Source organism: Anopheles moucheti, chromosome 2 (assembly GCF_943734755.1).
Source record: "Anopheles moucheti chromosome 2, idAnoMoucSN_F20_07, whole genome shotgun sequence".
NCBI lineage: Eukaryota > Metazoa > Arthropoda > Insecta > Diptera > Culicidae > Anopheles > Anopheles moucheti.
This window is the reverse complement of record NC_069140.1, coordinates 58,635,619-58,659,401: the sequence shown is the minus strand read 5'-3', so window position 1 is coordinate 58,659,401 and position 23,783 is coordinate 58,635,619. Positions and strand designations below refer to the sequence as shown.

The following is a 23,783-nucleotide window of genomic DNA, read 5'->3' as shown; positions in this document are numbered from 1 at the left end:
CTGCTCTTTTAGTTAGGTTGTCGGTCCGTGTTGGTCTTCGTTGGACGTTGCGGGTGCTCCCGGTGTTTGTCAGCAAGCGGGGGGTACTCAAATCTCGTACGGGTTGACGGATGCGTGTATAGCGGGAACCACTGTATTACCTTTCTTAATAAGTAATATCCTCTTTTTGTTCACTCACTAACTTTTTTCACTCCAACTTATTCCGGATGGCTGCGCCAGTTATGCGGATCGTGGTCGATTCATAACAAAAAAATAATTTTTATTTGTAACTACACCTTCAACACATGGCTTACGACTTAAGACTGAGCTGGCTTTCCCTAGCTCGGCCTATTTTATTCTATCTTTTTGCAACTTCAGCATTTCTCGGTCAGCCAATCGCGGTTGGTTGTACATCCGTCGTTGGTGTTCCCACGATGCGTTGATCAGTCGTCAGCATTTCAATGGTTGTGGTCCCACGATTCGTTCATCAGTTCCTGAGGGTTGTCTTCCGGTTCCGGGGCTAGTGTTGTCACTCGCTGGTACAGTGGTGTAGACCTCCCGTTGGGTTCTAGGCTTGAAACATGAGTGTCCTGTGTCTGTCTGACTTCCGTGCATGCTCGAATAGCGGTTGGTGATCGACCGTTGAGTGTGGTGCATGCGTGTGGCTAGCGTCATACGCGATCGTACATGTTTGTTGCTAAGCTGTGGCGTCTGCGTAACGTGTACATAGTTCGCTTATACCTTAAGTCGAGTTTACACGCAAGAACTCATTACAGTATATCATCCCTGGGTCGAATACTTGAATTGATCCTTAACACAAAGTGTCTTCAATGAAACAGAGGGCTTCAGTTTTTTGACGTAATTTCGCCAGTAGCCTTTCTTTTTTGCAACTTCTCTCCAAACTCTTGTGCTGTGTATACAAGCGTCGTGAGCCAGTGTCTCTGTTCCGTTCCCATCTGGAAGGAAAGAACCTTAATTACATTTGTCATCTACACATCCCTAGGCGGTGCCGCGAGAAGGATGTGAGAGAGCTAGTTGAGAGAGGTGAAGCAGAGTGATCACCAAAGGAAACGGACGGAAGCTAATTGTTAAAATTAAAAACAGTAAAATAAATGGTCCTTCAAATTGTAAAAAAACCCAGAGCGTTCAATTGTGTACGAGGATTGAACAGTCTCTAAAAGCCTTAAAAGCCGTCCGGTTCATGTTAAACACCGTTTGACAATCCTTGCCCCACCAAGGAGTGGGAGGTTTTTGAAATGTCCTTGCTTGGTGGGAGCGGCAAGGGCGCACTCGATTATCCAGGATTCGAGTTTTTTATATATCTTACAGCACAAGAATCAAGGACATCAAGGAAGAGTGAAGCGCTCATAAGTTCACCGTATCTCACCCAATTGATATTCCTCACACAAGTCACATTTACAGGGTTTGGCAATAGATAGGATACGGCGTGCCTAACTTATGGAATCGCGCAAGCGAATAAGATAAAGCGTACCATTGATAGGGAAACGCGAAACAGATTATGGTATCGCGTGATATAGATAGGGAATCGCGTGCACAATTTAGTGAATGCCCAATCGGCCGGCCGGTATTGGAGCTGTGTATATATTAACCCGGTTGAAGAGTTGAAATTTAAAAATAAACATTTCAAATTAATGTCGCATGGAATATAGAATTTTGGAGGCACAAAAAAGGAATGTAAAATATTGTTTGATAACAATAGAGCATAAAAGAATTGATTTTCACCGTCAAGCGACAACATTTAATAACACATACACCTAAAGCATTCAATAATTTGAATTGGATCTTAATAAGTAAAGGTGATATGTGCATGGCTGAATGAGCGGATATTACTACAAGCCTAAAGTATAAAATCAACACATTTCGTCTCTTTAAAAGAGTCGTCAGCTTACTTACTAAATTATTTACACATTAAATCTAGCATCTTACTACCTAAACAATTATCTAAAACTCAATCTACAATTTCTTCTCCTCTCAAACACCGGGACATGTATTGCCACATGTTCGAGATGTAGCCATCGCAATCCTGTGCGCTTATTAGGTTGGAGCCATTCCTGATCGCTTCCATCAATTGTTCCTCATTTTCAGGAATAATTTTTTTTCCTTTTTCTTCTCACAAAGTTTTTCCATTGACTGAAAAGATTTTCGATTGAGTTAAGAAAAGGTGAGTAGGGTGGTAAATATAGAGGTTTGTCTTCATCATTTTCGATGGCGGTTCTTACGGTAGTTGTTTTATGGAACGCCACGTTATCCATCACAAGATAGGTTCTGTGGATACCTTTCGAACGCAGTGTGTGCTTTAGTTCTTCAATGAACTATACGAATAGGTCTCTATTCACGGACCGCGTATGTGTGGTGTAATGCAGCACGCCGTAACGATTCATGGCACATATGATGGATATGTTCCGAGTTCTTAGCTGTGGGACGGTGATGGTGGCCTCCACTCCTCTCGCTGATCGTCCTTTAAGCGTGCGCATGCTGACGTTGAACCCCACTTAGTCCAGGTTGATTAGGCCATTGTCCGGAATTTTCCGAGCTATTTCGTAAAACTGCGTAGCATTTAATTTGCGATCTCTTATTGTAGGCAGAGTGGTGCGTCGGTCTGGGATCAGCTTAATCATCTTCAAGGAGTAGTTGAAACCTTTTATTTCCCCCACGATGATAGTAGTGGAAACTTGTATGCCGTGTTCTTCCAATACTTTTTCGGCGAGCGTTTTCAGCGCCACCGTTCAATCGTCGTCGATCCAACTCCGAACATTTTTTTTTCTTAACAATTTGAGAATATTTATTGAACATAATCTTTCGCTATTCCCGTTCCCGTGCCCGTAAGGGGTTGGGTTACAGGAGTTATATTTTTTCCGTTATTACATATTTATTTGTACCCCCATAAACGCATTCTTTTGTTCAATGCCTTCCCACCGTTTCTCCCTTTACCGGATGCAGTTTGATATTCAGCATTTGGCTAATATGTGCATGTGTTGCTCAGTTCTCATACGCCGTAACCACACGCTCTCTATCTTCGTTGCTTGTGGTTTTTCGCCGTCGGGGCGTTTGAACCGTTCTGGCTGCATTTTGCACTTTCTCAGAGCTTTGATTGGTGCTCATGTCTGTTAGGGTGTAAATAGAACGATGTAAGCTACAGTTCGGTTGTTGCGGTCCGTAGCTCTATTTTAACATACTTTATCCGCTTGTAGTTTGCTAGTCAGAACAATTAAGCGAGTTGGAAATGATACCTGTTGTACCCAAGCGCCTGAAACACACAGTAATGCAAGAGCGTTTTAAAATTTCGCATATTTTAGTCGCTGTGCGCAAATACGTTCCTTTACAAGTATGTTAACCGACACCAAAAATGAACGCACGATTTGTGTTAAATAGAAAATTTAACGCAGGACACAAATACTTGTATTGCACACTTGGATTAACTTTAGACGCTTTGCTTGCTAGGCCAATATTAAATATTTTCAGTACCCGTGAATTATACCTAACGACAGCATATACCCGAGTTTTGCAATCCTGTGTATACATACAATGTTTGAAAGATTCAAATCAAATTTTTGAATGTTTTAGTTGTATATGCTATTAAATGTTGTTGTTTGACGGTGCAAATCAATTCTTTTATGCTCTATTGTCAAACAATATTTTACATTCCTTTTTTTGTCTCCAAAATTCGATATGTCATACAACATTAATTTGAAATGTTTATTGTTAAATTTCAACTCTTCAACCGGGGTCATATATACACAGCTCCAATACCGGCCGGCCGATTTGGCATTCACCAAATTGTGCACGCGATTCCCTATCTATATCACGCGATACCATAAACTGTTTCGCGTTTCCCTATCAATGGTACGCTTTATCTTATTCGCTTGCGCGATTCCATAAGTTGGGCACGCTATCTATTGCCAAACCCTGTAACGATCGAATTATCTACTGAGTATCCTCCCTTAATGTAAGAAATTTTATGAGATTAAGAGATTAAGAGATGATCACTGCCGATAGGGTCCTGGATCGCCTTCTAACTAAAATCCAAGGATACAGCTGAGGAGCATTATGACAGGTCCAGTGCATTACCCTACTCATTGCTGTTTGCATCCTAGTTGCTTCCCCTGAGTTAAGTATTGCAAAATTGTGTCTGTCGCAGAACTCTTTGAAAAAGGGTTATCATCCTTTTCACATCCCCAGCCTGAACCATGGGAGTTGAAGTCTCTCAGAATTAAAAGCGGCCTAGGCGAAACTACTGGTAGGTTTCCATGATCCTGTTTGATCTTTTCAATCCTATTCTTTTCATCCTTAGCTATTGGGGGGATATAAATAGAAACATTTCACGTCACGTGAAGATTATCTATCTTTGCCTTTATGGTGAAAGTTTCGATTACATCCTGTCTGGGGGTTGCTAGTCTAGAGAAAGTTTGACTCTTTCTAATACCAATCGACACCCCTCCTCCTCGGTTAATTCTATCTTCACGGATTAAATTATATCCCGGGAAGGTTAATATTGTATTGGGCGATAGCCAAGTTTCACAGAGGGCGAAGACGTTACAATTATATTCGCCAACTATGGCTTTAAAATAGTCTATTTTTCCAATCAAACTTCTACAGTTCCATTATATGATGGTAGCCATTTTGATTTAATCATCAAGACGGACCATCATACTCAAGTATGGCCATTGCGTCAGCCACTGTTTGATCATCCTCTTAAGGTACGGGAGAACCCAAGTAGCGATCATTTGTAGTGGGATGGGAAGATTCAAGGACATAAAAAGGGACTCTAGGATTTCGGTCCAGGAAGGGGTGTGATCCCTCCGGAAGCTCCAAGGCTCAGTAGTGAGGCCTCGGCCCGAGGGGATCGCTTCTTCTTGGTCTGCTCCCGGGGAGCTTGGGATGATTGTTTCGAGGGATCAGCGCCACGACTAGGACAATTGGATGTGGGGTATGGCGTCTTTTTCTCGGCGCGACGCTGTGGTGCCACAGGGTTTTCCTTTTTTGATAAGACCTTCCTTTGGACCTTTTTGTAGGAATATCTCGTTAATTTTCTTGGTCTCATGACCACCCGCTCTGATGCAGTCAGATTTACAGATGGTACATTTGGCGCACCATCGGCCAGCACTTCAAACGAATTTTGAGCACTCCTAAGAGCCTCACTAAACGTGCTGCGTGCCCGCTCGGCTATTGTTTTTAATTGCTCTTTTTTAATTTTTTTATATACCAGGCACACTACCACCTAGTGCCAATCGTCCCGACATTGCGAACATTTATTGCGGGTTAAGGTTTTGCATTCCTCGCGTGGAGTGCTGCCCCCTACATTTACCGCAGCTTGTTTTGCCAGTTCAAAACGCCTCAGAGTGGCCTATCCGAGGCCACGCTATCCACGCTAGTATATCTTATAGACTACGCTTAAAATAAAGTAGTTCAACTATATCGGGGTGGAACATATCCTTCTCTCACCAATGCGATGCACCTTATCCCTGGTGAACTCGGGAGGAGTTGCCGCATCATTTTGGGGTACCTCTTGTCCTCCTTTTTCGGTGGACTTTACTTTTAGATTATTCCGACATTCAGATAGGACGTCTGCGGCGTCCTGTGGTTGGAGGTGAGTTTTAGTGGTCATATGGTCGGCGTCGTGACCAGCTTGCCAGTCATCATCTTGGGATCCTTTCCCATTTAATTTATCCCCAGCCATTTCTGTACCGACTAAAACACCACCCCAGAAGGGCGGCTGGCTACTACGGGTGCCGGATGTGGTAGAGCAACTAACTCGAGAGTCCATGATTCCAAGCGAGCAGCGAAAAAAATTGATATGGCCAACGTTGCTGTTCGATAGTGACTATTTGAATAAAAAATATAGCACAAGGGAGTATTGTAGATTCCAGAACGACGTGGACATCGAGCCGGTAAATTTGATGGAGTATCGGCCGCAACGTACGACTGATCCTCTGCAACTGAGTGGGGCGATCTCAACCATGACACTCTTCCATGCGAGGATATCGTGCCTAACACCCATCCCTGCGCCACAGATGGTAACAAATTCGTATGCCCGGGAGCTGTTCTTCCTCCACACCAACATAACGGAAGTTTCGGAACAAATGCGTCCCCAATATAGTGATACTTCCGCACAAAATTTTGCAGCCCAGCTCTATGAAGATTATATTACAAAGCCAAGACATCCTACAGTTCGTGAATATATTGAAGAAATTCGGTTTGATACACGTTACGCTCAACACATGTTCCGCCTTGCGCTCAAAGTGCTAATCACCAATGTACAGTAACTAACATTATACCAGCAAAAGCTTGCCGATGCAGGTATCAAAAGGATGTGCTTCGTCGATATGACACATCAAAATCTAGTTCTCGAGCATAAGGAAAAGGTAGTGAGTGTTTTGAAGGAAAGGTTCGGTAACAACTGGCCAGCCAAGTTGGGCAAGCTACCCATCTACATATCCAGAAGCCAGCGGTTACATGAGGATGCAGACTGAAGATTTCTGTACCGACTAAAACACCATTCAACCCAGAAGGGCGGCTGGCTACTACGGGTGCCGGATGTGGTAGAGCAACTAACTCGAGAGTCCAGGATTCCGAGCGAGCAGCGAAAAAGTTTGATATTTGAACAGCCAACGTTGCTGTTCGATAGTGACTATTTGAATAAAAAATATAGCACAAGGGAGTATTGTAGATTCCAGAACGACGTGGATATCGAACCGGATGATGGAAATTTGATGGAGTATCGGCCGCAACGTACGACTGATCCTCTGCAACTGAGTGGGGCGATCTCAACCATGTCACCCTTCCATGCGAGGATATCGAGCCTAACACCCATCCCTGCGCCACAGATGGTAACAAATTCGTATGCCCGGGAGCTGTTCTTCCTCCACACCAACATAACGGAAGTTTTGGAACAAATGCGTCCCCAATATAGTGATACTTCCGCACAAAATTTTGCAGCCCAGTTCTATGAAGATTATATTACAAAGCCAAGACATCCTACAGCTCATGAATATATTGAAGAAATACGCGACTGGCAAAGCCTCCCCAATGTATCCACGACTACAGCAATAGAACATATAACAGTAATGACAACAGTAACGAGCTACAAACATCTGTAACAAAGACTAAACAAAAGGAAGAACAAATAAGAACAAACGATAGTGCGTACTACCTACAGGATGGGGAAGGGGAGGGAATCATAGGGTGATTCCGATCTCTTTGGCGAAGTCGAACAGAATCCGTGCGTACTCGTAGTTCTTCTGATCCAGAATGTCGCGAATGGCACAGCAGCTCTTGGGTAGCTGTCAGTTGAATTGACCGTTGATTTATCAACACTCCCCTCCAGTGTTTGTAAACAGTGCGCAAAATAATACTGTTATTTTTCTGATAGGTCAATTACTGCAATTTTGACGGATGGCCTCTCCATTATTTTTGCAGTCGCCGTTTGCACGTGTGCTTTCCTTAGTACTCCGTCCGGTGATGTTATTGTTTTTATCACGCGTCCTTTCGGCCAACTTACCCGCGGAAGTGTTTCATCGACGATCAGTACTACATCGCCTTCCCTCACTGACTTTACATTGTCAAACCATTTGATGCGTTATGTGAGGGTCGGAAGAAAGTTCTTTATCCATCTGCGCCAGAACGCGTCCACATACACCTGTGACGTTTTCCAGGTATTATTTAAGCTTTCAGTCGATGTGTCGAGACCAACAATCGGCTTGTCTCCAGATGATGACACCAAGAGGCGTCATCCGATTCGGCGTCAAGGGAAAGTCCTCCTCACGATCAACCGGAACATCAGTCAACGGTCGTGCGTTGATGATCGACTCCACTTCAATCAGCCAACTGTTGACTGCCGGCACATTGAATGTCCAATTAGCCAACTGCCGCCGGATTGAATGTCCACTTTATTCCGGTAGGACTCATCTCTTCCACTATCTCACTCACGTTCACTCGTTTTAGGGCATCCTGAAGCTCGTGGCTGGCTGCTACGAAATTTGTCCCTCTATCAGAAATTATTTGGTTTGAAGTTCCTCAACGAGCTATGAAATTACGGAGGGCTAGGATACAGGAACTGGTTGAAAGCGTGGACGCGACCATTGACATTCGGCACCATTGACATTTACTTCTTACTCGCCCACACGCCGCTCTTAGCGCAGGAACACCAACATTACAGCTACAAACCTTGAAGTCGGACATATCTATACGTTGAAGGTGCGCATTCATTGCATAATGGTTCGACATAAGTCTAGACATGGCACGAATGAACAATGCTTTTCAGTGGCTATGGGATGCCCAGTACTGAAATCAGCGAATTGATCAGACCTGACGATGGGACCGATTCTTGTGGGGTCTGACGACGCGCCCTCAGCTTTTGCTGTAACTTGGGTCGGGAGTTGGATGCTGGGAGTAGGATGGGACCGGAAGGAAGCGTCTCGTCTTGCCGGAGTTTCACCGGGATAGATTGACGAAGGGCATTTGCTAGACGAGGGGTTGCCGAGGAGGGAAATTTTTTCTTGCCTTTTACAGAGGCAGATTTTTTCTCCGTGGGAGGTGTAGCCTTCTTTGGGGACTTCCTGCGACGACGAGTCACTTTCCTCTTCACTCTCACAACCATCTCCGAGACACTAGAGGGCGCAGTGTCTCCCTACTGGAGGGGATTGTCTCCTCCTCCAGGAGACGGAAAGCGTTTTCGCTTGATGGGCCACCCACCAAAACTGAAGCATAGGAGCCACGTCCCAGCAGATATTGAGCTTTTAGAAGCTCAGCTTGTGTCCTCTTGTACCCCGGGCACGATTTTAGTTCGTACCAGTCCTGATTGCGCTGAGCGCATTTGAATGGCGCTGCGGTGCATTCCGAGGACAAGTGCTACTTTGGCACTTGACACAATTGACCCTGTTTCTGCAAAACTCTTTTGAGTGACCGATCTGGTTACATTTCTCGCAGGTGGGTACCTTGGAGACAAAGGTACTTGCAATAGGGACGTGATAAATCCCGGTAGTATGGTTCCCTCGAAAGTGACACGTTTTGAGCGGGTCTCCCTATACACTTTCTTACCATCTATGATGGAAGAAGTGTACAAAGGCTTGACCTCTATCACTTTCACAGCTGGGGTGGCACAGTAGCGAAATCCGCCCATTCCGTATTTCCTGGGGTCGTCGGTTGGAATGTCGAGATTCTCTACCATACCAGTTACTTCAACAATGCTACCGGGAATATACACCCGGTAGTTCTCCGTATTAGCAGGGTCTGCTGCTATGGCGTTCGCCTGCACTCGGTCGTTCACGACGACCCGGATTCTATTTGTGCGGACGCGAAGTACGTCCGTCACTGCCGAATATTTTTTATGTAGAGACGTCGGACGTCGAGACTACCGACGCAGCGGATTTTTGCGTCAACAGAACGTCCTTTTGGACCGACTCTCTTTTCATATGGGCCAGCGGAGTGAACCCTTCGTCGGAGGAAGTTCTTTCGACTTCCATCCTGGCCTTTATGAGAGACCGGAACGAGTCTTTTGATGTAATTATTTTTTTTAACAAAAATAATATTTTTTTACGAAAAACAAAAACGACGTAACTTTTCGACTTACCTACAAGTAAGCGAGACGGAACGGTACGGAAAACAAAGGATAACGATAACACGCTTAACACTGGAACTACACAGCAGGTGCGCGTATTACGTACGCACCTCGTACGCACTTTTATCTCTATTCACTAACACTACTTGTTGCGAACGCAACAGGGCAACAAAACACGCAGCACGAGAAAATTCACTTTTCTTAATACCTTTATTTGTAATAGTAGGATCACGGGTGAAGGATTAAAAAATCAAGCGTGTTCTCTTCCGCGGTTGGCTTGTTACTGGTCCCCAGTTCACCTGATTCCACGCGTGTCCTCCGGTCATCGCCTTTGCCAACAGGTCATTCCCTATTTCTTCGGCAGTAATCGTCAACAATTATTTTGATTGATTCCTCATTACTTCCTGCAATGATCACATAATCTACGTACATAAGTAAGCATATGGTTTCCTTTTCTTGGATCCATTTGAATCAACATGTATCAGATTTACATTGTTCAAAACCAATTTGCATTAAAATCTCTTCCATAATTTCATACCACACTCGAGCAGCTTGTTTTAACCCATATATACTCTTTTTTAAACGACAAACCATTTTTTCGTTTCCTTTTTCCGTGAGACCCTGTGGCTGATGCATGTATACAACCTCATCGAGAACGCCACATAAATATGCGGTTTTATATCCAGATGTTTCTCATGTTTTACGACAATCAATAATATTCTTAACGTTGATTGGCTCGCAACGGGTGCAGAAACTTCATCATAATCACAGCCTTTCGCTATCCAAAACCTTGCGCTACAAGTTGTGCGTTTTACCTTTCTACATTTCCGTTTGCATCTAACTTTTTCTTAAATACTGGAAAAAATTGTATATATAAGTTTTAAAACTTTGCAAATACCATGATGCAAACTTTGCAAGTACCATGCAAAAATGTATTATTTGTAGAACATCATTTTTATCTATCTCTGCTAGTTTTTCTTAAACATCTGTAAAAATTATAGAAAAAACATCACTGATATTTATAGAAAAACTAGATTTCTTATTCTTAACCACTTTGTAGAACAATGTGTGTATCTATCACTTAAACTTTTCCTGCTATTATTAAATACCCCCGTGTGTTACAGTTCGCCACAACGCAATACCTAGCAATGTATCAAATTATACCTAGTTTTGATCATTGAATTTGTGCGCTTGTCTTTCAAAATATCTTAGGAAAAAGTGTACCAATTGTTTGGTTAATGTTGCCAATACTTTACAATCGATGGTTTATAAAGAAATAATAATTTAAGTACAATTAAATGCAGAAATCCACAGATGCCGGTCAGTTGGACGCTTTAAATGAGAGATTGAATATGCCGACTTCGAGCCGAACAAGCTGAACCTACACGACACGCAGTACATAGGCACCCACGCTGTTGGAGGCTTTAAAGTAGCGGCACGATGGAGTTCGTGGATCGCATACCGTGATTTTGTGTGTGTATCACGTGTGTGTTCGATTTTTTATCTCGCATCGCATGTAGGCCAGAACGAGAGATCCGAGTAAAAAATGGATGGGAGGAGTCCAATTGCTAGTTGGGTTATATATGCGGAAAGCATTGGTAGCGAGCTTATAGATATGCTGGTGATAAGCAGAAGGATGTCGATGTAGAATACGCAAGCGGCGAGCTTTGTCACGCTTCAAAACTTTCAATGTTCTACCTGACCATGGTGGCTTACGAGGGGGATTGAGAGGAGGACTGCAAAGACGTAGGGCAGACATAACCTGGGAAGTGAAGTACTCGACTGCCTCGTTGCCTGACTGACAAGCGTCTCCAGCAGATTACTGTAATTAGTCCTTTTGAAGTCAAGTTGACACGAGATATCCTGACCAGCTGAAGTTGTTGTCCGGGTTCCGCCGTGCACCAACCAGCCGCGAAGGTTGCTGGTCTCCCGGTGCCGCCAGACTCCGAGCAACAAGATTGCCCGCCGATTGTCGCCGCTCTACGGTGTCTTCGCCGACAGGGTTCGCGCTTCGCAGCGACTGCATTCCAGCTAGTTGCCCCAAGCTTGCGGGGGCCTATGCGGACGGAAGGGGAACCCTGCCAAATGTCGAACACAGCAGGTCGGAACGCTCGGGACGAGCTCCTTGGTTGCGAAGGAGAGGAGAGTGACCACCGCCTGAACGCCGACTAGTGTCCAAACAAAATTACCTATGGTAGGGTTTCGTCTGGATTAGAGGGCTTACGAGGATTGCGAAAGATTTCGGTTGAAATAGTTAGCTGCACTCAATTTCTCCTTGCTACTGATTTAAGTTTTATTTTCTAAACTTAGTCATTATTTCTAAACATGTTGTTTTAGTTATGTTTATCTCTTACATAAAAGGAAAAACATTTTCCTTCCTGTCTCCCTTCTTAATTATTTCGTGTTGATTAATTCGGCAAAATAACTCGTCCTAACTCCTGACAATTACAGGATTTGAACTTACATATCCCTAACGCTAGGCTCGCTCGCTTTGTTGTGCCTGCACTTCCGATGCAGTCGGCTCGCTTAATAACGTATAGTAGATGCGTGAGTAGTCGTTCGCACCTTTTCCTTTCGCACGCATCCACTCACGCACTTACGCATCCTTTCGCATGTTCGCTTACATCGTAAAGCCACGCCCTTATGAGTGACGCGCCTAATAGTTAGCCTGAGCGACAGAAGTAGTAGGCGTCGAAGAAACATAGAGTGTAAAGCTCAGTGGTGGATGGAGCTGGTCAATTGGCAGGAGCGGTAGGTCGATTCTGAGCACAGTGGAACATGATGTGGCCGTCTCGGGAGAGGCCAAGACTAGGACCAATATGCGGTGCAAGCTGTTTCTCACACCGTTTAGCTGACCGTTGAATTCAAAGCCGTGAATAAAACATTCACTGGAGGTTGAGAAAAAACTAGGCGTGTAGAAAGAGCGGGATGGACGTCAAGAAGTGAATTCTACAAAGTGAAAGACCATTCGATGGACGGCTGATTAAAGTCCCCAAGGATAAGAAGTTTGTCAGCTGGGCGCAAACGATCGGCAATCTCACTCACACTATCGCGAAATAGCTGGATGATGCGGGGATTGACGAACATGCAATCATTACCCCGCCGCCACGGGATCGTGTATTGTTAGCTGATGATCTATCACACCAGTATATTGAGAAGTTGTCTTCACAAAATAGAGCAGTTGGTAAAATTCGTAAACAGATTCACTAAGAGAGCGCCTATATTCGTCAAGTTTGGTGCGTAAACCGCGCATGTTTTGATAATACATCGCAAGTGGTACTATCTCGTGTCGAATAGTGAGAAGCGAGTTGCAGTCAGTGTACATGGTGAGTGAAGTGCGGTGTGTAGAATGCTCCATATGCAGCGGGGCGAGCAATGGTGATGGAAGCCTAATGAGTGCCACGCAGTGAGAGTGAGGTGGCGCTGTAGGCTGAAGCTTTGGCATGAAAAAATCTCTCGAAGGTCGGTTGACGGGACGAAACGGGGTCACGAGGTTTAACGGCTGGAGCAAGAACATTGATGAATGCCGAAGGGGCTCGTGATGTGAGTGTGACGTTAGGACTATCATCGTGTGGCGTGTGTGTTTGTGAAGTCTAATGTGGTGAACCACTAACAGGTCTCAGAAGCGGCTTGATAGTGTGATGATAATTTCTGCGTGGTTGTGATGGACCGAAATTCGTAAACATTCTGATCCTTAGGCTGTTAGTCCAAGTGTGCGGAATAAATGCTGTGTCGCGTAAACAAGCAACTACGCTACTATGAAGGAGAGCGTCATCATCTCATCAAATCATCATCTTATGTCGTCGAAAAATGGTTTATTTGGATTAAAGTTCTTCGAAATATCCCTTTAGTGAAGGTTCCTACATGCTATCGTCAGTTGTCGTCAAATAGAGCTAAGGTTGAACTTCACGTGTTCTGCTATGCAAGCGAGTATGATATGGCTGCCGTGGCATACCTCAGGTTTGATGAAGATGGTTTGGTGGAGTGTGCCCTCGTAGGATCTAAGAGTAGAGTTGCACCGCTAAAATTTTTGTCAATTCCCAGGCTGGAGCTGCAGGCAGTCGTGCTCGGCGCGCATTTGGCAGGAGCATTCTGACGTTCACACCGGCTAAATATTCAACGCACTTCGTATTGGACCGACACTAGAAATGTAATAAGCTGGCTGAACTCTGACCACCATCGCTACCACCAATTCGTCGCCTTTGGGTTCGGAGATCTGCTAGAAACACGGAAGCCAGTAGCCGACTACGGCACCAAGTGGACGCCAGAATTATCACCTGATAGCCGCTGGTTCAAGCGACCATCATCATTCCTATGGCAACCAGAAAGCGAATGGCCTGCAATCGAGAGACCCACAAAAGACATCACGCCAGAACTTCGAGTTAACCTGTTAACCTGCGCAATGCAAAATAGTGAGCCAGGCGCCTTCATTAAATTTGAGCGATTCAGTAAGGGGAAGAGACTGCTACGGACCGTAGCATACGTTATTCGCTTCACTACAAATAGTCGACGCCGCAGGCGAAATAAATCAATCCACCAAGGTCCCCTGGTGCAACTAGAGGTTCTGCTGTTACATGAATTGTACGATTTTTTTTAACAGTTTTGCCATTTTTCTCCTTCCAACTAATGTTAGTTTATCCCACGATATGTATGGATTAGTATCTCGTTGATTTTTGTAATTCATACAGTGGAAGATTTTGTGCCGACCTGTTTCTGGGTTGTTGCATGTCTGCAATTGCCATTTGAAATTATTTTCATATTTATTTTTTGTAACCAATATTTGGATAAATCGTGTCCGGTCAGTATCTTGTTCATGGTTTCGATCTCGTTCGAATTGAGTGGTATATTTTCATACCATGGGGTAGAAGTGAATTCTCTTTGAAAATCTTCAAATTTTTGTCCTTTGTTTCTGCATTCTGCTGCATACTATTCTTTGGTCTGTGTCCAAATGTTTGCTTTTATGTTATTTGTTGTACCGCTGATTCTTAGCTTGTTTTTTTACAACGTTTGCGGATGACGTTCCTTTTTTTCGCTAGTTTTTCGGCTTTCTCGTTTCCTTCAATTGGTTTATCATGCTGTATGTGCATGATTTGGTTTATCATGCTGTTTTATGAATATTCCTGTTCCACAAATGTCCCATATACCGTCTTGGAATACGGATGCATCTGCTTCCATTGGGCAGCCAAGTCGCATATCTTAAAACTAGAACGTATTCAATATCGTTGTCTTAGAATTGCGCTGGGCAGTATGAAGTCCACTCATACAATGTTCTTAGCAGTGATGTCCGGAGTGATGCCGCTGAAACTGAGATTTTGCAGCTATCACTTCGCCTTTTACTACGTTCTACAATATCTAATACTCTAGTGATTAATAATTTCAAATCGCTACAAGAGGCAGGTTCTAAATGCAAAATCATGGATGTATATCGTGATTTTGTATCTTTACAGGCAAAACCTAGCGGAACAAGAGCAATTAACTGCGCCAATTTACTGGAGTCCTACCATTCCCTTCTTGTAATCGACACCTCGATGAGGGAGGAAACGAAGAACATCCCAAATGAACTTCGCTGGAGGGCAATTCCCAGCATTTTTGTGGATAAGTATGGCCAACCGTATAAGAACCAGTATTTTACTGATGTATGCTCTTCGGAGGTGGGCACGGGTTTTGCTGTATTTAACACATGCACCGAAATCTACCACAAACTTAGACAGCCATGCTCAATCTATGTAGCTGAGCTGGCTGCTATTTTTTACGCCCTATTACTAATAAGTGCGAGTCCTCCGGATCAGTATTTTATATTCACAGACAGCCTCAGCGCTGTCGAAGCACTGAAATCAGTTGAGGCTATAAAGAGCTCTGATTACTTTATCCGCAAAATCTTGGATATACTAAGCTCTCTGTACAACAAAGCGTTTCGAATATTGCTTGTCTCGTTGCCTGCTCATTGCGGTATCCCCGGAAATGCAAAGGCAGATCTATTGGCCAAACGAGGTGCCTCTGAGGGCAACTTTTTGAGAGGTTACTTTTTGATTCCTTCTCACGAGCTTCTTCGCACCCCACAACAGCTTTGCATGGCTCGCTGGCAGAGCATGTGGGATGACAATGAGCTCGGGAGGTTCTTGCATTCAATCTCACCACAGGTATCGCTGCGTCCTTGGTTTCACAGGTTCCCGGTAGGTCGTGCGTTCATTCGTGCCATGTCTAGACTAATGTCGAACCATTATGCAATGAATGCGCACCTTCAACGTATAGGTATGTCCGACTCCAAGGTTTGTAGCTGTAATGTTGGATTCCATGACATCGACCAAATCCTCTGGTCATGTGGTGAATTCGACGCCGCAGGACCCGGTCTTCTAGCAGCCGTTTGGGCATCAGGAAGATCCGCTGCTGTGCCATTCGCGACATTCTGGATCAGAAGGACTACGAGTACGCACGGATTCTGTTCGACTTCGCCAAAAAAATCGAAATCACCCTACGATTCCCTTCCCTTCCCCATTCTGTAGGTAGTACGCACTATCCTTTGTTTTTACTTGTTCTTCCTTTTGTTTAGTCTTTGTTACAGATGTTTGTACCTCGTTTCTGTTGTCATTACTGTTATATGTTCTATTGCTGTAGTCGTGGATACATTGGGGAGGCTTTGACAGTCGCGTATTTCTTCAATATATTCATGAGCTGTAGGATGTCTTGGCTTTGTAATATAATCTTCATAGAACTGGGCTGCAAAATTTTGTGCGGTAGTATCACTATATTGCGGACGAATTTGTTCCGAAACTTCCGTTATGTTGGTGTGGAGAAAGAACAGCTCCCGGGCATACGAATTTGTTACCATCTGTGGCGCAGGGATGGGTGTTAGGCTCGATATCCTCGCATGGAAGAGTGTCATGGTTGAGATCGCCCCACTCAGTTGCAGAGGATCAGTCGTACGTTGCGGCTGATACTCCATCAAATTTACCGGTTCGATATCCACGTCGTTCTGGAATCTACAATACTCCCCTGTGCTATATTTTTTATTCAAATAGTCACTATCGAACAGCAACGTTGGCTGTTCAAATATCAAATTTTTTCGCTGCTCGCTCGGAATCCTGGACTCTCGAGTTAGTTGCTCAACCACATCCGGCACCCGTAGTAGCCAGCCGCCCTTCTGGGTTGAATGGTGTTTTAGTCGGTACAGAAATCTTCGGTCTGCATCCTCATGTAACCGCTGGCTTCTGGATATGTAGATGGGTAGCTTGCCCAACTTGGCTGGCCAGTTGTTACCGAACCTTTCCTTCAAAACACTCACTACCTTTTCCTTATGCTCGAGAACTAGATTTGGATGTGTCATATCGACGAAGCACATCCTTTTGATACCTGCATCGGCAAGCTTTTGCTGGTATAATGTTAGTTCCTGTACATTGGTGATTGGCACTTAGAGCGCAAGGCGGAACATGTGTTGAGCGTAACGTGTATCAAACCGTATTTCTTCAATATATTCACGAACTGTAGGATGTCTTGGCTTTGTAATATAATCTTCATAAAGCTGGGCTGCAAAATTTTGTGCGATAGTATCACTATATTGCGGACGAATTTGTTCCGAAACTTCCGTTATGTTGGTGTGGAGAAAGAACAGCTCCCGAGCATACGAATTTGTTACCATCTGTGGCGCAGGGATGGGTGTTAGGCACGATATCCTCGCATGGAAGGGTGACATGGTAGAGATCGCCCCACTCAGTTGCAGAGGATCAGTCGTACGTTGCGGCCGATACTCCATCAAATTTACCGGTTCGATATCCACGTCGTTCTGGAGTCTACAATTATCCCCTGTGCTATATTTTTTATTCAAATAGTCACTATCGAACAGGAACGTTGGCCATATCAAATTTTTTCGCTGTTCGCTCGGAATCCTGGACTCTCGAGTTAGTTGCTCTACCACATCCGGCACCCGTAGTAGCCAGCCGCCCTTCTGGGTTGAATGGTGTTTTAGTCGGTACAGAAATCTTCGGTCTGCATCCTCATGTAACCGCTGGCTTCTGGATATGTAGATGGGTAGCTTGCCCAACTTGGCTGGCCAGTTGTTACCGAACCTTTCCTTCAAAACACTCACTACCTTTTCCTTATGCTCGAGAACTAGATTTTGATGTGTCATATCGACGAAGCACATCCTTTTGATACCTGCATCGGCAAGCTTTTGCTGGTATAATGTTAGTTCCTGTACATAGGTGATTGGCACTTAGAGCGCAAGGCGGAACATGTGTTGAGCGTAACGTGTATCAAACCGTATTTCTTCAATATATTAACGAACTGTAGGATGTCTTGGCTTTGTAATATAATCTTCATAAAGCTGGGCTGCAAAATTTTGTGCGGTAGTATCACTATATTGGGGACGCATTTGTTCCGAAACTTCCGTTATGTTGGTGTGGAGGAAGAACAGCTCCCGGGCATACGAATTTGTTACCATCTGTGGCGCAGGGATGGGTGTTAGGCACGATATCCTCGCATGGAAGGGTGACATGGTAGAGATCGCCCCACTCAGTTGCAGAGGATCAGTCGTACGTTGCGGCCGATACTCCATCAAATTTACCGGTTCGATATCCACGTCGTTCTGGAGTCTACAATTATCCCCTGTGCTATATTTTTTATTCAAATAGTCACTATCGAACAGGAACGTTGGCCATATCAAATTTTTTCGCTGTTCGCTCGGAATCCTGGACTCTCGAGTTAGTTGCTCTACCACATCCGGCACCCGTAGTAGCCAGCCGCCCTTCTGGGTTGAATGGTGTTTTAGTCGGTACAGAAATCTTCGGTCTGCATCCTCATGTAACCGCTGGCTTCTGGATATGTAGATGGGTAGCTTGCCCAACTTGGCTGGCCAGTTGTTACCGAACCTTTCCTTCAAAACACTCACTACCTTTTCCTTATGCTCGAGAACTAGATTTTGATGTGTCATATCGACGAAGCACATCCTTTTGATACCTGCATCGGCAAGCTTTTGCTGGTATAATGTTAGTTCCTGTACATAGGTGATTGGCACTTAGAGCGCAAGGCGGAACATGTGTTGAGCGTAACGTGTATCAAACCGTATTTCTTCAATATATTAACGAACTGTAGGATGTCTTGGCTTTGTAATATAATCTTCATAAAGCTGGGCTGCAAAATTTTGTGCGGTAGTATCACTATATTGGGGACGCATTTGTTCCGAAACTTCCATTATGTTGGTGTGGAGGAAGAACGGCTCCCGGGCATACGAATTTGTTACCATCTGTGGCGCAGGGATGGGTGTTAGGCTCGATATCCTCGCATGGAAGAGTGTCATGGTTGAGATCGCCCCACTCAGTTGCAGAGGATCAGTCGTACGTTGCGGCTGATACTCCATCAAATTTACCGGTTCGATATCCACGTCGTTCTGGAATCTACAATACTCCCCTGTGCTATATTTTTTATTCAAATAGTCACTATCGAACAGCAACGTTGGCTGTTCAAATATCAAATTTTTTCGCTGCTCGCTCGGAATCCTGGACTCTCGAGTTAGTTGCTCAACCACATCCGGCACCCGTAGTAGCCAGCCGCCCTTCTGGGTTGAATGGTGTTTTAGTCGGTACAGAAATCTTCGGTCTGCATCCTCATGTAACCGCTGGCTTCTGGATATGTAGATGGGTAGCTTGCCCAACTTGGCTGGCCAGTTGTTATCGAACCTTTCCTTCAAAACACTCACTACCTTTTCCTTATGCTCGAGAACTAGATTTTGATGTGTCATATCGACGAAGCACATCCTTTTGATACCTGCATCGGCAAGCTTTTGCTGGTATAATGTTAGTTCCTGTACATAGGTGATTGGCACTTAGAGCGCAAGGCGGAACATGTGTTGAGCGTAACGTGTATCAAACCGTATTTCTTCAATATATTCACGAACTGTAGGATGTCTTGGCTTTGTAATATAATCTTCATAAAGCTGGGCTGCAAAATTTTGTGCGATAGTATCACTATATTGGGGACGCATTTGTTCCGAAACTTCCGTTATGTTGGTGTGGAGGAAGAACAGCTCCCGGGCATACGAATTTGTTATCATCTGGCCAATGCTTTAAAAAAAAAACGAATTTATTTCAAGAACTATAAAAAAACAGATTTTTCTACTCAATCGACTTGGTTACTATTCTCTTTGGGGTGGTTTTACCAAGCGATTTCAAGGTTCAGCCCCGTTGGTCTCGTTAATTGCACCTGCTTAAAGGCCTTGTTGACCTGATTTGTGTTTTGTGTCCTTATGAACTTCCATCGCCTCGTGGCTCGTCCGACTGACAGGCTTCGCCAGGCTCGCACGTACCGCGTTCCACACTTCCTGCAACTCTGACGTGGCTATTTTCGCCATAAACACGCGATCAGTGAGCCCCTCATTTACCACTTCTAGTCTGACATGAAATTTCACCATTTCATTCAAGTGAGTCGGTAAATTTCGCCCTTCGGCAGGCCTCAGCGAACATAGTTTACGTAAACCACAAAGTACTGTTGGGAGTCCAACTGCTTCATGAACAGCAGAAAGCATAATGCCACATTTCTTTTGCAGAAGACTTGTTCATAATGTGCACCAGCTGGCTATCTTCCACTGTGGTACTGATCACTCCGCGCGTCTTTGCATCATCCAAAATCATCTGGTTTTACTGGCGTAGCATCTTTTACGAACTTTGATAGAGTTTGAATTTTAATTTTTGCCGCATTAATTCCATTTCTACACGGAACTTCCAGATTTCGTAATTGTCCTCTCTCAAACGTGGGAGCACTACTTTTAACGACGACGTCATTTTGGTAGGGTTTTCACTGCAGCACAACAAACAAAGGTCTGTGGCCGGATCGTACTCGAGCAAACTTTCGACTTTCATCTTGTCAAAGCTCAAAACGCACTCTCGATCTTGTTTCGTCATTCTTTTCGCTTTGTTTCCCATTAATACTAGGACATCTTCCAATATACCAAGCCTCAGATCGATTTTTTGAGGATACTTTTGTAGCGTGGACACAGATGGCAAAGGATACTTCAAATCTGTTGCTAAGTCGCTGCAGTACCTCTTACTGAAGTATCGTAATGTAAACGCATTACCGATCTCCTGATTTGTCCATCTCACATGTTTCTTTTTCTTTATAATCAAATCTATCTGATTTAAACTTGATGTCGATTCCAGCATGGTTTTCATTCTTGGGACCACTTCTGCTGATTCAATACTGTTGTGTTTAAACTGTTGTAAATCTTTTGTAAGTTTCGAGTAAGGTTTTATCAAAGTAATGGTTTCCTGAACGGCAGAGTCATAATGCTGTTTTCAAATTTTGTTTGCTTTAGATAGTTCTCTTGTTCCTTGAAATAGATGTTTGATTTTTGTTTCGGATTGGGTTATTTTTAAATGTTTTTCATTGAATTGTCATCTTCTACACTTTCAATGGCCTCTTCCACACTTTCACCGTACAGCTCATTAATACGGTGCGCCCGGTTATCTGTTTCGATTTTATTGCGGTGGTCCTTTTCAATGCTGGAACAGCTGAGGAGAGTAAAATAAATATTCAAATCCCTTATCAACCGATTCATACATTATTAGATTCACTTGCCCGAACAATGCAATCTTTTCAATAAACTGTTTTTCATTAAAGGCGAATAATGCATTTGATAATCCTCATCTTTAAAATTGAGAAGGCATTCAGCAAATTGTTGAAGACTTCCTAGATTCCCGATCTACACTCTATTTGCAAAACTTAACCCACGAACTTCGTATTTCACCTTGTTTCAGAAATTTGTTAAACATGATCTTGATTCCTTTTATAACCGCAGAGCGGCTATTTTACAGCTTGACACATTTAAACTGCTCTTCCGTAAGTTTTCCCAGCTCGAAATCTACGGTTCCGCGATTAACTCGGGACGCGAACGTAACGAAATCCTCCGTCCGAAGTTTCGTCAGTTTCAAGCACCTAGCACCTTTGTGTAGTAGAGACTCCTTGGTGCCGAAAAGCGTTGTTAATTTGGAGACCGTTTCTTTTAGTACGAAATCTCGTGGGTGTTGGGGTAGAATATAATTGGTGTATCGGTCGTGCTCAGAGGTTCCCAACTTCCTCAATAATAGACGCACTTTCGCCTCATCGTTCAACCGCGCGGCATCTTTTTCCAATAAGTCCTCGTACCTTTTGTACCATGCCGCAAAAGTAGCACCAGTTTCAGCATCATACCTGAATTCCTTAATGTGGCCACTTAAGGAATCGAAAATTTGCTCCTCGCCCGTTGTGAGATCGCTGCGTTGACGAAACAATTGCATGAGCATTTGTTGCTGCTGAGCCATCTGCTGTTGCTGAGTCAACATTTGCTGCTGCAAAATTTGTGAAGTAGCAGCTTCCGACTGTGTAGCAGAGATGTTCAACTGCGGCAGCGTCGAAAATGGTGGTACAGCACCACTTTGTTGAGCAAATTGAAGCTGCGGTGGTTATGCATTGACATCACGACGCTCTGTGTGAGATAGTGGTTGTGAGGTCGCTTTGGCTAATGCGTCTTGCCAACCTTACGACGCTTGACGATCGTCCTCGTCTTGCATCCTACGACGTTTCCTTGCGAGCAGAATCTTTGCACTGGGTTCAAACATTGGATAAACAAAAATACTTTAAAAATCCTCGTTGCCAACGTTAAGTTCGCAAAGGGTTAACGATTTAAAAGGGCCGTAGCCTGATTTATTAACCAACAGGAAACACAGGTACGATATAAAACAACACAGATTAAACCGTCGTGTGCGAGCGGTCCGATCGAGGGTGTCCTTGCGACTTATTTACCGATAACGGTGGGTTATCGGTGAGTGCCCTGCGCTCGGCTTCAGGTGTGCACAACACAACAGTTATCATTACAATTTATTACAACGAGGCCATTATGGCAACGAACGGTAGCGACACGTGTTTCACATAAGGATCGGTTGCTTGAACTTTAAAGAAAAAAGGGTTTGCCTTATCCGAAACAATAAGAAACAAATCGTTACATTTGAACCGCGAACGCCGTACCGGTGGGTTTTACAAACGGGCGGCTAAATTCCTTAAGGGGGGACGCGGCCGAAGAAGCTGACCCGTAAGCGGGCCCTAACAGGAATGGCAAGTTGGGTGTAAATGTGTCGTGAAAAATAACGGTTCCGCTTTTTCAGTTCCCATCGAAGCAGTGATGAAATTGCCTGGATTGGTGGATTCGCAGGAGTCACTACCGGTGGATCCGGAGCAACCGCTTTCGGAGGAGCCAGAACAACCGTTACCGGAAGATCAGCGGTATCGCGGTATCGAAAGGGTAGTGTGCTGGACGACACAAATAATTTTTCGGATGACAGCGACATGGAAGGGTCGAATGAGTGGACATTCCTGTCCGTGTCGATCGTCGAAGGCATCCGTTACTGGGCGCTGTTGAATAACGAAACGCGTCGATCCATCAACATGGTATTGTTAGTGTTGTGACTGTTATCACAACGCGCGTTGTTTACACTAGAGTAGCCCCTTACAACAGCATTGCTGTTGTAAGGTTTCGGAGTTAGGATGATGGTGGAACAGTGCCCACCATCATTATAGCAGCGGTTACGATGGCGCCCTGGGCAAAAAGCATAAATAAGGCCGAAGGATGCGCCTTCGGCCTCTTTCACCGCAAACCGTACTAAAATACACACTAATTTTGTGAAATGTTGCGGATGTTTGCGTCCCGTTCTAAGTAAAATAATAATGTTCGATATACTTCAAAGAATATCGAACATTATTATTTTACTTAGAACGGGACGCAAACATCCGCAACAGTTAGCCTTTTGCAAATTAAATTTTCTACAGCTTATGTTATGTCTTGCTTTATATTTCAATAGATATTGCAGCTTTTCAAGAAGTTAGGCGCCAAAGTGCCCCTCACTGCCAAAACCTTGTTGCAAACTAAACGCAATGCGTGGAACGAGATTGCTGTGCTGGGAGGTGGGCATCATAAGTACAATTATGATGAATCATTGGTCGTGTGTAAGTCTAGTCATTGGTACGTGTTTTTTATAATGAATTCTAGATTAGATGCTCCACCAACTGTTGTGCAGTTCTCGTTAACGTAGTCAGTTGACAAGTTGCCGCTACACAGGAACGGAGCCCTCCAGTTTTGGCCTGTGCTGTTTGTCATCGACGAGTTGCTGGCAGCTCCAGTGATGACTGCCGCAATTTATAGTGGAGTCACAAAACCAACTAGTGTTGAGCAATACCTGCGCCCGGTGGTCAACGAACTGAACGGTCT

The 23,783-nt window shown here is 44.3% G+C and overlaps 2 pseudogenes; both read right to left on the bottom strand.

The window, feature by feature from the left end:
- Nucleotides 1-16,112: 16,112 nt before the first annotated feature.
- Nucleotides 16,113-18,497, bottom strand: LOC128310769 (uncharacterized; annotated as a pseudogene).
- A 41-nt stretch (nt 18,498-18,538) lies between these two features.
- Nucleotides 18,539-21,843, bottom strand: LOC128310759 (uncharacterized; annotated as a pseudogene).
- Between the last annotated feature and the right edge of the window lie 1,940 nt (nt 21,844-23,783).